At 44.9% G+C, this 15,706-nt stretch overlaps 1 protein-coding gene across 4 annotated transcripts in view; it reads left to right on the forward strand.

The window, feature by feature from the left end:
- Positions 1-15,706, forward strand: part of LOC138567460 (voltage-dependent T-type calcium channel subunit alpha-1H-like) — a 1,148,189-nt gene that overhangs the window by 980,178 nt on the left and 152,305 nt on the right. The gene's annotated exons all lie outside the window — the stretch shown is intronic.

A 15,706-nucleotide genomic window follows, 5' to 3' on the forward strand; every position in this document is an offset into this window, starting at 1 on the left:
GTGAGCTTATGTCTGCAATGTCTCGGTGTGCCAGTGGAATCTGCTGTCTGGGGTTTCCAAGCAGTTTCGGTTCATAGCAGCTCTTCCTGCAAGCGGTATGGGGTGCAGCACTATGCGGCTGACTGAGGAAGAACCTCTTTTGGTATAAATTACTACAGATGTAAGTCACTCCTAAATGTGATCATTATTTACACCGCAAAACAGTATTCGAAAAGAAATCAGGTGTAACTTATTTTCGTCAGAAAAGCTGCATAGCATATGTTGTGAATGATTCACAATAAAAGGTTCATTTGCACTCACAATAATCGATCTGACAGGAAGTAATTCCATTGTTGGTTGGTGAATTTTTTAAGTGGCATGGCATTAAAAATGCTGCATTCCACAATGCAGTTTTGTGGGCCAATGTAGCTTAAAGCTATACAATGTACAATTGGTTATGTGGGCTAATTCATCCAAAAATATAAAATACACCAGGTCGCCAATAGTACACTGGAGCATTTTACAACACATTTTCAGGATGCCTGTGCCCAGAGTAGATGACAACAGTGACAATGCCACAGTAAACCACATTTTCATTATGTTATGTTCAGCTAATATTGTACTTTTCTGCTCAATATATTGTGTATATATATACATACATATATTTATATATTACATTATGTATTACTTATAACATATATAAAATATAACATATTTAATATAAATATATTTTAGATAAGCATTGCCACTGTAAAGGAAACCTTCATGATCCCTGTGCACAAAATATATGTCACTATTGTCACTGTAAATCACAGTTCTTGATGTCTGAGCCACAATATATGCCAGCATTTAAGCACACATGCTCCCGATTCCTGTTGTGCCCACAATATATACCAGTAGTGCCATCGAAAAATTGCCTTTTCACCATTTATGTGCCAAATATATGTCACTATTGCCACTACAAATCATTCCCATGGTGGCTGTGACACGACTATGCTAATATTGGCACTGTAAAGATGCTGATTGGGAATATGCCCAGAAAATGCCAGTATTTCCACAGTAAATCATTTAAATCTTGATGTGCCCAAATGTGCACTTTTTACCACTGTAAAATATTTTCATCCTTGCTGTTACCAACATATGTCAGCATTGTCACATTAAGTACATATTCATGCCGTTCCCACCTATGTGAGTATTGCACTGAAAACATGTTTCCATGCACCACAGGCTCCCCATTCCTCGCCAAACTCACGGAAAGGGAGGAGGACCTGGCACAAACCTTTGAAACCACGCAGACAGACAGACCCACACACTCATGTAAACTGAATGAAGGCACTTCACATGCACAGATATTCAAAAACGTACTACATAACTTCGCTCTGGTCGTCATGGTGATGGTTTCCTCTGTATATTGGCAGCAGAGAGTCCCTCGAGGTCCTGAGATGGAGCTAGCACACTGTAGGGTCAGGTATGTCGAGCCTCTTTGCACCGTTCCTCTCCCTGCAAATTAGGCCATGGGGGGGTAAGTATTCTGGCCCCACCTACTGCCAAAGACAGACATAGCAATTAAGGGGACTAAGCCTTCATTGTGCTCAACAGGCAATATGTGGAGCTGCCTGAGGCAACTGAAACATACCCCAAAGGAGCCATTGTCTATAACCTCTCGGTGTACCCCATGATCAATGTGCTCAGACACCCACAATGCCCACTGGGCATGGCCTGCAGCACTGTGCCAAGAGCGTGGCCCTTGTCCCTGCTCTGTTCACTTGAAACAGACCCAGAGTCTCCACTGTGCATGACCAGCAGCCATGCCTAGTGGCGAATGTGTTGAGCACCGCACACACACCCACAGTGCATGTGGCCTTGTCCAGTAAACACGGTAGCCAACAAAATGGCAATGCTGTATCAGGGATCCTGTTCTGAAGATCCATACGACTGGATCTGTGGAATCATGCAATCGGGTCCATAGATCATTTCCATGAGGTCCATGGGTGCAGAAAGTATGTGTACCCTACACTGTAAATACCTTTTCTTTCCCTAACCCAAGCCATATTCCATACTTCTAGCTCACTCTCTTGAACTTATTCCCATAAGAATATACACTGCAGTACCACCAGTGCAATTTCCTGCTCTTTACTGTTGGAATGCGGATTATATCGATCCTTCGCGAAGCCTGAAGACTTTATCAAAAAATCTTTAATTTTGGTTAGAATAGCCAGATTCTAAACCTCTAAGACACACTGTAACCGGGATATGGGTGGGAATACACACCCAACAGCTGCTAAATGCTGCTTCTAAAGATGCCTTTAGCCCAGAATCTTAGGACCCCACATAGATTTCTCTGACTAAGATGGTGGCTATTCCAAAAACCATCTCTAACCAATGTTCTCTTTCCTTAACTAATTAAAGTCTTCACTTCTCCCTTCCAAGTCCACCCACTCCAATCCACTGAACAGATTTTCACTAAAACCACGAGAGTGAAGTTTGCGAGTTGGACTAGATGCCAGCTTTTGACACTGTTGTGGCGTATATCTCTCTAGCAGTTTTACGGTAGATCAGAGAAATTATTTCCTATGAGAGTTTTTAAGTAAAATGCATATTTTTGGAGAACGTGGCAGACAGTTTCTTTTTTTTTCAACAACTTTTATTTAACAGATTCTGAATACAGCAGCATACGTAAAGTAAGTACAACATTGGGCCTCATTACGACCCAGGTGGTAAGGGGTTAACGGCAGCGTTAACAGCGCCGACCCTTACCGCCTGAGTACGAGGTCCCTTAGCGCCATGGCGCTTTTAACACCTGCTTTTAGCAGGTGTTAAAATCCATGGCGCTAAGGGACCATGGAGTTAATTACGCCACCGTAATTTACGGTGGCGTAATTAACGCCTTCCCCACTCCCATTATACCCTATGGGGCAAAAATGGGAATGGGGAAGGGTAAATGGGGATTGGGGACTTACCGCCCCGCCAAGGTCGGAATGGGGCGGTAAGTCCGCCAACCACCATGGCGTAAACGTAGTTTACGCCATGGTGGTAAAGTCACGGCCCAGGCGGTAACTTACCGCCTGGGTCGTAATAGCATGGGTTACATGCATAGGTCTCATAATGCAGAATCCGCTTCCATCCCCGTCGCAGCCTGCCCGACCATTAACACCTCTCCGTTCCATACACCAGCCCCCTATCCCGCCCATAGTTAACAGACAACGCAAATCCCACTCTCCAGTCAATATAAATCACACTACAGAGAATCATCTAAGAATGGGTGGATTTGCAACAAGTGCTGGGACCTTTTATGCATACTCTATAAATGGCATCCATGTCGACATATACTTCTCGTATCTTCCTTCACATATGGCAGTAATCTTTACAGCCATCAGAATGTCCCAGATCTACATCCACCACATTTGGGGCACAGGTCCTGCAGCACTTTTCCAGTTACAGGCAATTATTATTTTAGCAGCCACCAGTAGGTGTCCACTTAGAGTGGACAGAGGTCCCGATAAGGGTAATATGCCCTCCCCTGTATCACCCAAAAGCACAATCATAGGATCCATTGGGGTCCATTGGGATATGCAGGCCGGTGATCTCCTTAATTTGGGACAATGGGCCACATTATGACCCTGCCGGTCCGGAAAGAACGGTGGCAGTAAAACCGCTGCCACCGTTGTTTCCGGACCGGCTGATTCAGAGTCATGCAGGCGGGAGGTGTCACTCCCGCCAGGTCAGACCTGGCGGGATTAACACCACCCGCCTGCAGGCGGACATGGAAACGCCGGCTCTGTCATAGATGGAACCAGTGTTTCCATGGTCCCCATCCCCATGGAGTCCTATGGGACTCCATGGGAATGGGGATTTACAGAATTCCGCCTCAGGAATTACTGAGTCACCAAGGTTGCAATTCCCCGATTCTGGCAATTACGGAGGCGGAATGGTATTACGGGTCCGGCGGCAGCCTGCCGGTTTTTCCGGCACGGCTACTGCCGGACTCGTAATGCAGCCCAATATCTCTTTCCAAAAATGGTTCACCTTTCCACAGGTCCATAGCATATGTAACAGGGAGCACTCTTCAGAGCAACCCTTCCAGCATTTGGAACAATAATCCCCATTCATGTTGTGTAATCTTTGAGGGGTCATCTAGAGCACAGCTTGAATACACTCTCCTTATCGGTCGCACACCTTGAGGATTTACACATGCAAGCCATATTCGATACCACATATCATCATCAAATTCGACATCCAACTCTTGCTCCCAACTGATCAAATAGGGTCGACGTACCATGGAATCCCCTTCATCCAGTAATTTGTATAGAGTTGACATTTTGGATTTAAGGGTTGGGGACTGTATTGTAAGCTCCAATGCACTCAGGGGTCTGGTAGCTCATATTTTAGTAGGTAGCTCTAAGTTTAGTAGGGGGATAAGAAGCCCAATGCAGCAGTTGCACATAGCAGAACCGTTCTACCTCTTCCAAGTGAAATTCTGCATTGCATTCATTACATTTTATGGGGTTCGCCACCTTGTAAAACTGTTAAAGCATTTCAAGACCCCCAGAGACCCAACTGTCAAACTGTCCCTTCACCATGCCCAGTTGAAAGGCTGGGTTGTTCCAAATAGGTGTTAGTGGACCCATTCCCACCTCTGTATCACAAGGACGTATAGCTCTTTTCATGTAATAGATTGTATTCTATGTCAAGGTCAATAATGATAAGCCGACACCACCCACAGCCCAAGGAGAATCCATAAAGGGAATCTGCGATAAGGGCACCAGAGAACAGGCCTATTCTATCAACTTCCATCTGGGTCTCAGTTCACTCCTTCCCCAAGTCATAACATGAGAGATCTGTGCCACTAAGTTATACCGATGAATATCAGGGACACCGAAACCCCCATTCTGCAATGACCTCTACCGGACCATCCTAGAGATCCCAGCTTTCTCATTACCCCAAATAAATTGGAAGCTCTTCCCCTGTAGTGCCCTCAAACTGCGGTCTGAGATTCTGACAGGCAGAGCAAGAGAGTGGCACTGCAGTCAGGGAACCAGATTCATTTTTGCAGTTACAATTCTACCAAACCAGGAGATTTCCTGCCTGGAGCACCTGTCAAGATCTTCAGTAAGGTACTGTACCAGCAGAGGAAAATTGCATTGGAACACCCTAGATAGAGTAGGCATGATGTACAAACCCAGAGAAGGGCTAGATTCCTGGCTCCACTTTATCGGAAACATATCCTCAAGGGGCAGCCATTCAGGAGAGGCAACAGAAATGTCATGAGCACAATATTTATTATAGTTGACCAAAAATCCAAGGACGGCTTCACATTTATCAAGCTCAGCCAACAGTGCTTCCAAGGAGCCACAAGAATTCTCCACAGTCATCATAACATCGTCCACTTACAGAGAGATCTTGTACTTCACATCACCGACGACAACCCCTTTGATGCCCCTATTATTTCTGACTCGACAGGCAAATGGCTCCATGGTCAATGCAAATATCAGCGGTAACTGGAGGAAACCCTGCCTAGTACCCCACAAGATAGCTAAGTACGGAGTATACCGGCCCTTAACCCTGATTGAGGTCGATTGGGATTGATAATTAGCAGGCACTAGTCTAATAAAGTTAGGACCAAAGAAGACTTGTAAGCTACACTGTATATAAAACCAGTCCACCCAGTCGAAAGCCTTTTGGGCATCTTGTGTAATGACTCCCAGCTCAGTTCTCTCCTTCACACTGATCTCCATTACGTTTAAAACCCTGTGGATATTATCATGAGTGCTTCAATCTACTGTAAACCCGGCCTGATCCTCGTCTATAGTCCCTGAGAGAGCCCACATTAACTTATGAGAATTTTAGAGTACAGCTATAGACGAGGATCATTGGCACCTTTGAAGAGGATCTGCATAATCTAATTGCTTGTAACCTTAAAGCTACCTCCCAAGTACTCTTGCTTGGAGACTTTAACTTAGGCCTGAATGATCCTTCTGACAATCATGCGGTGCAAATAGTAAACTCCCTCAATGCATTAGGATTAACCCAAAAGGTGAACGCTCCCACCCACATTAAGGGTAGAACCCTGGACTGGCTAGCCGACCACAATTGTACAGCTACCGTTACCTCTATCTCTCCCCTATCTTGGACGGACCATTTCCTCGTGTCCATGACACTCTCCACTACCCGACAAAAACTCATGGCTCCCCAAGAAGCGCCACCCTGTCTAACCAGGTTAAAAAAGAATATAACAGTGGACAGTGTGATCCCTAATATTCTACCCACCCTAAATTCTCTGGCAGACAACCTGGACCCAAGTACGATGGTGCATGAATATAACAAGATCATGCTCTCTACCTTGGACAAAGTCGCCCCTCTCAAACTGAGAGCTAGTAAACCTAAACTACATCTCAACAAGTGGTTTACTCCTCAGTTAAAAGACCTGTGACTATTAAAAAGAAAATGTGAAATTGCTTGGCGCCTTTGCCCCTCCCACGAAAACAAAAAGAAGCTAGCGTCCACTGCATCACATTATAAAAAAGAAATCTGCCAGGCCAAAAGAAACTCCTACAATGAACGAATAGCTAAGTCCAACTCCAGTATGAAAGAATTATTCTCAATCCTAAAAGAGCTAGAGTCCCCTATCTCTCCCCCTGATATCTGCCTTAAAGACAAGAATTGGTGCTCAGAGATACAACTAGCACTTACCAATAAAATCAACACCCTCCAAACTAAAATAAAAAACAAGAAAGACTCTCTGAACTTATCTCAACCAACCAACCACCACCCCCACCTAATGCAAATATCTCCGATCCAAATACCACATTCTGCTTCACCAAAACTACTATCCTCGAGGTGGAAAAAAACATCCTCTCTCTCAAACCATCTAACTGTAAAGGTGATATCTGCCCAGTTTATATCATAAAAGAGGCTGCGAGAGACCTCTCCCCGTTCATTTCCAAACTGATTAACACTTCCTTTGCCTCTGGTTCCGTCCCAGACAATTAGAAATAATCCTGGGTACTTCCGCTTCTCAAGAAGCAAACCTTAGACCCACTTATCGCTACCAATTACTGCCCCATCACAACAGTACTATTTCTTCTTAAAGTTTTGGATAAAATTGCATATTTGCAGATCCAAAAACACCTCGAACAGCACAAACTCCTAGGGGTCCATCATTCAGGATTCCGACCATTACACGGGATGGAAACTGCACTAATAGACCTGAAGACACAAATCGATGAGCTGAGAGACCAAGGGAAAACAGCATTATTACTGCTACTCGATATCTCAGCTGCATTCGACTTGGTTGATCATAAGGTCCTTTGTAGGCATCTTGATACAGCAGCCCACTTTTCTAGAGGCGCTGTTAAATGGATAGAATCCTTCTTGAGCGACAGAACTAGCAGAGTATTCTCTCCCTCTGCAGCTGCGGACCCTACCCCTATCATGTGTGGGGTCCCTCAGGGTTCTTCTGTGTTCCCCACTCACTACAATATATTCAACAAGCCACTGTTCGATGATCTGGACCTTCTGGGTGTCACCTACACTAACTACGTAGATGACACTCAGATTCTCCTCCCGCTTTCCGGGTATCATGGCAAGGACCTGGCGTTGGTGAATAGAATCTATCTCATCATTCAGGCATGGATGGCCACTCATGGCCTATGCCTGAATGATGCCAAGACAGAGTTGATAATCCTTGGCTCCCCATTCAACATCTCCAAACATGAATATGCCTCTTTCATCATTGACGGTAATAATACTATTGTCTCCAAGGAGGTAAAAACTCTTGGTTTCTACCTGGATGCAACGATGTTCTTTACCAAACAACTAAATTCTCTGGCCTCTACCACAGCCTATACTTGTAAGCTGATCAGAGCAGGCAGGCCCTTCCTTTCCAGTGACAGCTGCCTTATACTGGCCAGAGCATTAATTCTATCAAGACTAGATTACTGCAATGCCCTGTACAGCTGCGCTAATAAAACCATTATCCAAAAACTCCAAATATTACAAAACAATGCCATTAGAGCTGAAATAGGCATCAACAAAAGAGTGCATATCTCTGCCATCAGACATCACCATAAATGGTTATCGACCCACAATAAAATACAACTAAAATTCGCCTCTTTGACACATAAAGTGCTACACACCATGGCACCGAGCTACCTCATTGACAGAATATCCAGACGAACTTCTAGTAGACCATCCAGAACCATTAACGCTAATTGTTTGGTAGTACCCAGATTCAAATTGTCTAAGATTGGCGGCAGCAGTTTCCCCATGAAGGCCGCTAAACTTTGGAACTCCCTGCCACACCAGCTGAGAGCCGACCTCCCCTACTCTTTCTTCAGAAAGAACCTCATTACTCACCTCAACCTGACTGAGAATTAGTTTGCCCTGAAACTCTGGTACGTCAGCACGACCTGCTGCTAGATTGTAAATCATGTATAGTTCCAACTACCTAGATGTAAATTATTCTGCCTCTACGTGCAACCTAAGTTTTGTATATTGCATTATATTGTATTATTTCAGATGTAATGTCGACATTTCGTATTTTGCCTGTATGTTTGTAACATATATAAGCCTTGCATATCCATCTGCGCCCTGCTACTCCTGGGTCTGGTGCCCCTTATAAATGCAATAAACAAACAAACAAACAAACAAACAACTTAGTGTCAATATTCGTCAAGGTGATTGGGCGATATGAGTCATAATAGGTTGGGTCTTTACCCAGATTGGGTATTAGTATGGTTGGCGACATCTCCATAGTAGGAGTGGCACTGCCAAAAATTAAAAAAAACAAGTTAAGAAGGCTGCCAGATGTGGATTGAGGAGGGAGCTAAATATTTTGTAAAACTTTACGGTAAAGCCAAGTTATTTTGGATTATTGCTAATGTATCAGTGTCGTCTCGACATAGGAAGCTGTGCACATCTCACAATGCTTGACTGTTATTGTGCATCCTAAGCTTTTTCAATTGATAAACCAGTAATCGTTTAGCCTTATTACCGTGTATGTAACAGTGTTGTCTGTGCCGATCGCTCTGCTAGGTGCATGTCTAATTTGCTACGTGCCAATTTCAGTTTCCTATAAACATTGAATGCGATCCTGCACTCTTATGTGCAGTCTCAGCCAATCATACCTCTTTTTCCAGTTGTGTTTGAAACAGCATATGTTCTCTGGTATAGGCAGTGGTCCTACTAATTAGTTTTCACCTCACAACAGCCTTCATAGCGTCCAATATGATAGCCATAGAATGATTGTTCCTGCTATTTTCCTCAAAGTAATTCGTTATGATCCAAGCTATGTCCTGGCAGAGTACTGGGTCCCTCGGTATCAGCTCATGAAGCTTACAGGTGTGTCTGTCCAGAAGAGGCCTACCCGTAATTGCTAAGGAGGCTGGGACTGGCACGTGTTTGGATAGCGTCCAAAGGCCAAATTCCGCTCCCTTATACACACAAGTATAAAGCACTAGCAAGCAGTAGCAGATCAAGCCTGGAGAAGCCCCCATGAATGTGTGAGTAAAATGAGGAACCCCTTTCGTCCCCATTCGATAACTTCCATGCGTCAACCAGACCCAATTCATGCAACAGTGCAGCAAAGGAGATGGTGTTTCTGTAATCGGTTCTAGTCGGTTGTAAAGTCTTGTCAGTTTCTGGATTAGGGAACCAGGTTAAAGTCTCGCTTTTACAACGCCTGACCAGCCTGCCGAAGGCCACCCCTGCAAGCCACTCCAATATGCAGCCCTGCCTATTTTTTCACCCATTGGCTGCTGGCAGGCCAAGCCGGCCCACATCCATCAAGGCCCACTGCTACGTGGCCAGCACCACTTGCTATTAACTCGGATCCAGTCCTCTTCGCCAGTGCAAAGGAGCAGGAGCTCCTCGGACCAGCTTCTGCCCCTGCAGGAGCAGCGGGCACCTATCAGCAAACCAATGCCATATTTACAGTAAGCGCTGGACCGTAGCGCCATTACCGAAATGTATCCTCCTCTGCATTGCATCCGCACTCTTATTTGAATTACACCATATTTAAATGAAAGCTAAGCTAACGTGCTGCTTGAATACTCCAAAATTGCCCAAAGCAGCGCCCCTGCACCGGAATCGCCATTGGAGTACACGAGGTACTCGATTTTAAAAATGACCGCCCGCTTTTACAACGCCTGACCAGCCGGCCTAAGGCCACCCCTGCAAGCCACTCCGATAGGCTGCCCTGCCTATTTTATCACCCATTGGCTGCCGGCAGGCGAAGCCGGCCCACATCCATCAAGGCCCACTGCTACAAGGCCAGCACCTGTTCGATGCCTGTTAGTGCCTGAGTCTGCCATCTGCCAGACCCCCTGCCTGACTCACACCAGGTAACTTTTACGCTCACATCGCTTAATCACTGTGGCGCATTGTCCAGTTACATGCCCCTACAGCTGACTATTACCACACTCGCTTGCAGCACACCAGAAAATGGAATAGAGTGTGTAAAACGCTCATTGCTGGACTATCTTAAAACTGCTTTGGAAATTGCCCTTTGATTGTTTGATGATTGACCTACCTACTTGTACCTTTTCCGCTTGAAACTGCCTTGATTAATTGCCACATTAGTGAATCACACTCAAAGCAGCCTGATTCTGCTCGACCATCTGAAATCCCCTAGCAATTGCATCTAGACTGTTGTAACCTTCCTGACCACTGCCCCTTTTTGATGCATGTTTACTACCTTTGACCTGCTTGCTAGTTGATTTAATGTTATGTTTATTGTAACTGGCTCTGGCTCTACTTCAGCCCTGATTGTAGCTAAATTCGAATCTAGATGATCCAACATTTATGCATACTGTAATTGGCCTGATACTCCCTTTTTCCTCCATGTTCCTACATGAGAGTGCCAGTTCCCCCCCTCAAATACTCTTATGTGCTCCTCAAGTCAACCCCAACTGTGCAAGCTCACACACGATTGCACTCGCCACTGCTCCTTATGATTGTCTGCATTAGCTGCAAGTGCCTTATACGCCTATGCACAATCATCTCTGAACTGTACTGCACTGTACTCTAGTGGCTTACGCCTGGCACTATTCCTGTTTAAATGCGTTACACTGTTTTTGTCTGAATGTGCTCCACTGTGACGTACTGCCAATATTGCTCGTCACTGTACTGACTAATGCTAGTTGAACTGATTGTATTCACCCATACAAACTAGGCAACTATCCTTGCCTGTTGCCTCAGCTATTTTTGTCCTGAGAACCCGTATTCAGGTTGCCTGCCATGAATCTACTAGCCACCAGCCCACCCACACCTTCCTGCTCTAGTAAAACTTGCATTTAGGTTGCCTGTTCTAGTACATTTGCTTTTAGGTTGCCTGTTTTAGCACATTTGTTGTTAGGTTGCCTGTTTTAGTACATTTGCTTTTAGGTTGCCTGTTTTAGTACATTTGCTTTTAGGTTGCCTGTTCTAGTACATTTGCTTTTAGGTTGCCTGTTTTAGTACATTTGCTTTTAGGTTGCCTGTTCTAGTACATTTGCTTTTAGGTTGCCTGTTCTAGTACATTTGCTTTTAGGTTGCCTGTTTTAGTACATTTGCTTTTAGGTTGCCTGTTCTAGTACATTTGCTTTTAGGTTGCCTGTTCTAGCAAATTCATATTTAGATGCCACTCGCACACCAGAAGTAGTTACTTGTTAGACCACTAGTATAACTTAATCCGTCCACCCTGTGAACTACATAGGCTAAGCTGTACCCGTACACGCCCAACCGCCTGTAACTGCCCACTAGGCTTACATGTATGAGCCCAGCCAACAGTATCTAGCATCCTTTTAGCATCACGCCCTAACATTACTCCGAACTATGCCAGCCTGGCTCATCCTCATCATGTTCCCCTTCTGTGTCATGCCCAATCACACGCCATGTAGTAGAAACAGCTACATCCCGCTCAGCAATGGTCTAGCCAAGATTGGCTGCCCTAGACACCACCCCATTCCCTGCCTCACACCCTTCCTGCCCACCCTGCCTCCATTCTCCCACAATGCCTCTACTTACCACACCGCTAAAATTAGCGTAACTTCAGGCAACCCTCCACCCAATCTTTCTGACCTCACCATAGAGGTATATACTGACATCCACCAGAACTCACTTAAAACACCAGAACATCACCTCACAGCCAACCCTAACATTACTACCCGTAACAACAGACTAGGCTGCTGACTTCTCACCCCACCCAGCAAAGTGCCCACTACTCCTACGACTAAAGCCACCAACAAGATTGCCAATGTCAATGCAAACACCGTGCCACTAAAAGGAGCCCTACTTAATGTCAGATCCCTTGTTGCTCACCCCACCGAAATCGCTGACATCATCCGCTCAGCAGATCTCGACTTTCTTGCCACTACAGAAACATGGCTCTATGCTGCAGCAGGTCCTTATCTAACTCTTGCAGTTCCTGACAATTACTCTATCCTCAGAACCGACAGACCCAATGCTCGCGGAGGAGGTGTAGATCTCATATTCAAAACCTTGCTTGACGTTAGATCTGTTACCTCCCTTCCACTCAAATCATGCGAGCACCTGTCCATTAAAATACAAACTACAGCTAAGAATACTATCACCCTGGAACTAATATACAGACCCCCTGGCCCCACAGGCACCTTCGAGGAAGATATAACCTCCCTCATAGCAGAGAAATCCAAACCTCTTTCACAAAATATTATTCTAGGAGACTTTAACCTGGGATACAATGATCCTCATGACATCCCTGCGTCCTCCCTTGCTAATGCCCTCTCCGAACACAACTACACTCAACTGAACACCCTACCTACCCATCAGAAAGGTAGAACCATAGACTGGCTTGCTGCCCACAACTGTAACATCACGTGCAAGGACCCCCAACCACTTACATGGACTGACCATTTCCTACTATCATTTGACATTAGCACTAATAACCCGCACCACATACAGTGCCCCCCTGCACCAGCATGTCTGACTAGAAACAAGTGCAACATTACCGTAGAAGCCATCACGCCACTGGTTCTACCCATCTTAAACACGATCCCCCACATATCGGACCTCAACCTACTAGTAGACACCTACAATGACGCCATGACCAAAGCAATTGACACTGTTGCCCCACTAAAATTACGTAAAGGTAAACCCAGAGCCCATCTTAACTCTTGGTACACTCCTGAACTTAAAATATTAAGAAATAAGAAAACTAAAATGGAAACCCTATGGAAAATGAATCCATCAGAGGAACACAAAACTAATCTCACAAACGCATCCTCCCTCTATAAAAAAGAAATAATCCGTACAAAAAAGGAAGCCTACAATGTAAGAATAAACAATGCAAGTTCCAGCACTAAAGTACTTTTCACCATCTTGAAGGAGCTAGAAAACCCCAATCCACCGACGGACACGTCCGTGAAAGACCAACTATGGTGCACGAGCATCCAAGATGCCCTTGCGAACAAAATCACTGGCCTGCAAACGAAAATTGTAAACAAAAGACTTCAACTTTCCAGTAGTCACTCCCTTACCCGTAGCTTACCCGCCACCTCGAACACTAACCACGGCTTCACCTTCAAAAAGGTAACCATACTAGAAGTGCAAAAAATCATAACCTCCCTCAAACTGTCAAACTGCACACCGCACAGATTATAAAAGATGCAGCAAGAGACCTCTCCCCATTCATCTCCAAGCTAATAAACCTATCATTCTCCACTAACTCAGTACCTAACAATTTGAAACAGTCATGGGTCCTCCCTCTTCTAAAAAAAACAGACCCTGGACCCAGCTATACCTACTAATTACAGGCCTATCACCACCGTTCCCTTCCTGTTAAAAATCCTTGACAGAGTTGCTTACCTACAAATTCAGAATGACTTAGAGTCCAACCAACTACTTGGATTGCGTCAATCTGGCTTTCGACCTCAACATGGAACAGAAACTGCCCTTGTTGATCTCAAAAGTCAGATTGATGACATTAAAGATAAGGGTAAGGCGGCCATCCTACTTCTCCTAGATCTCTCAGCAGCCTCCGACCTGGTCGATCATAAAATACTCTGTAACCAGCTCTCCTCTACTGCCCATTTCTCCTCCTCTGCTGTCACATGGATACAATCCTTCTTGGCCAACAGAACCATGAGGGTCTTTTCCTCCGTGGCAGCAGCAGACCCCATCCCCATCACCTGTGGTGTCCCACAAGGCTCTTGTGTTTCCCCCACCCTATACAATATCTTTACAAAGCCTCTCTTTGATAAACTGGATCGTCTGGGTGTCACCTTCACAAACTATGCGGATGACACGCAGATACTCCTCACCATCTCCGGCAATTACAATGATGATGTCACTAGGATCAATTAAATCTTCTCTGTCATTCAGGCCTTGATGGCCACACATGGCCTCTGCCTGAACGACGAGAAGACTGAACCGCTCCTTGTCGGTCCACCCAACAACTTACAAAAACTGAGCCCCGACTACTCCAATATCACCATCGATGGCAACACCATCCCTGTCTCCAAAAATGTGAAAACACTCGGCTTTTAACTTGATGCCAATATCAACCTCACTAAACAAGTCAACTCGACCCCCTCAGCCGCGGCCTATACAGGGAAACTAATTAGAGCCCGCAGACCCTTTCTTTCCACTAATAGCTGCCTCATGCTAGCTAGAGCTCTCATACAATCTAAGCTAGACTATTGTAACATCCTCTACCTAGGTGCCAACCAATCTATAATCAATAAACTCCAGGTTCTTCAAAGCAATGCGCTACAAGCAGCATTAAACATTCCTAGGCGGGAGCATATCTCCGCCACCAGATGGCTCTCCATTCAACAAAAAATTGATTTAAAGACTCTCTGCCTCACTTACAAAGCCCTCAACAACCTAGCCCCTCCCTACTTTAATAACAAATTCACCATGAAACCGTCCATCAGAACCACCAGATCCTCCAACACTTTATGCCTCACAGTGCCTAGATTTATCTCTAAAAGAGCCGGAGGCTCGAGCTTTACAGTCCTCGCCTCCCAACTCTGGAACATCCTGCCCCTGAACATCAAATCGTCCAATTCCTTCCAGTCTTTCAGGAACTTAAACTTGCCATTGGGTGGCTACTGACAAAAAGTCAACCTTAAGCTAGACCCAGCTATAATCTGTATATATTGTACTGCCTTACCTATGTCTTTATTGTATGCATTTACTACCATTGTCTGTACATACTGTATATAACCTTTGCTAATGTACCTCTGCTAATTACCATGTACTGTGCCTTGTAACCTGTCCTAAGCGCCCTTTTACTCCCGGGTCCGGAGCGCTATTTGAATAAAATAAACAAACAAACAAACAAACAAACCAATCACCAATTGACGGCCTTCTGAAAAAGGCAGAGTTTGTGGGACAAAGGTATTGTGAAAATGGTCTTGCCCACTGTTAGGGGCATATAGGGAAATTAAGGTGAATTTGTGATCAAATAAGAAACCTTTAACAAAGATACATCTCCCCAGGGGATCCTGCAAAACATTAACATTAGAGAGTGGATAATTTCCAGTGATATGGATATCTACCCCATACTCACCCCCCAGAAGCAAAGTATTAACGCGAGAAGGCTGTATACTTCATACTTTTTTCATCGAGCTGAAGCAAGTGGGTCTCCTGCAGAAACACAATTGATAGGGACAAATCTAATATTTTATGGATGACCAATTTGCACTTAATGGGGGAGTTTAGACTCTGGACATTCCAAGTCCCCAGGCGAATAACATTCCCCCTCATC

This window comes from Ambystoma mexicanum, chromosome 2p (genome assembly GCF_040938575.1).
Source record: "Ambystoma mexicanum isolate Mex_15411 chromosome 2p, UKY_AmexF1_1, whole genome shotgun sequence".
NCBI classification, from domain to species: domain Eukaryota; kingdom Metazoa; phylum Chordata; class Amphibia; order Caudata; family Ambystomatidae; genus Ambystoma; species Ambystoma mexicanum.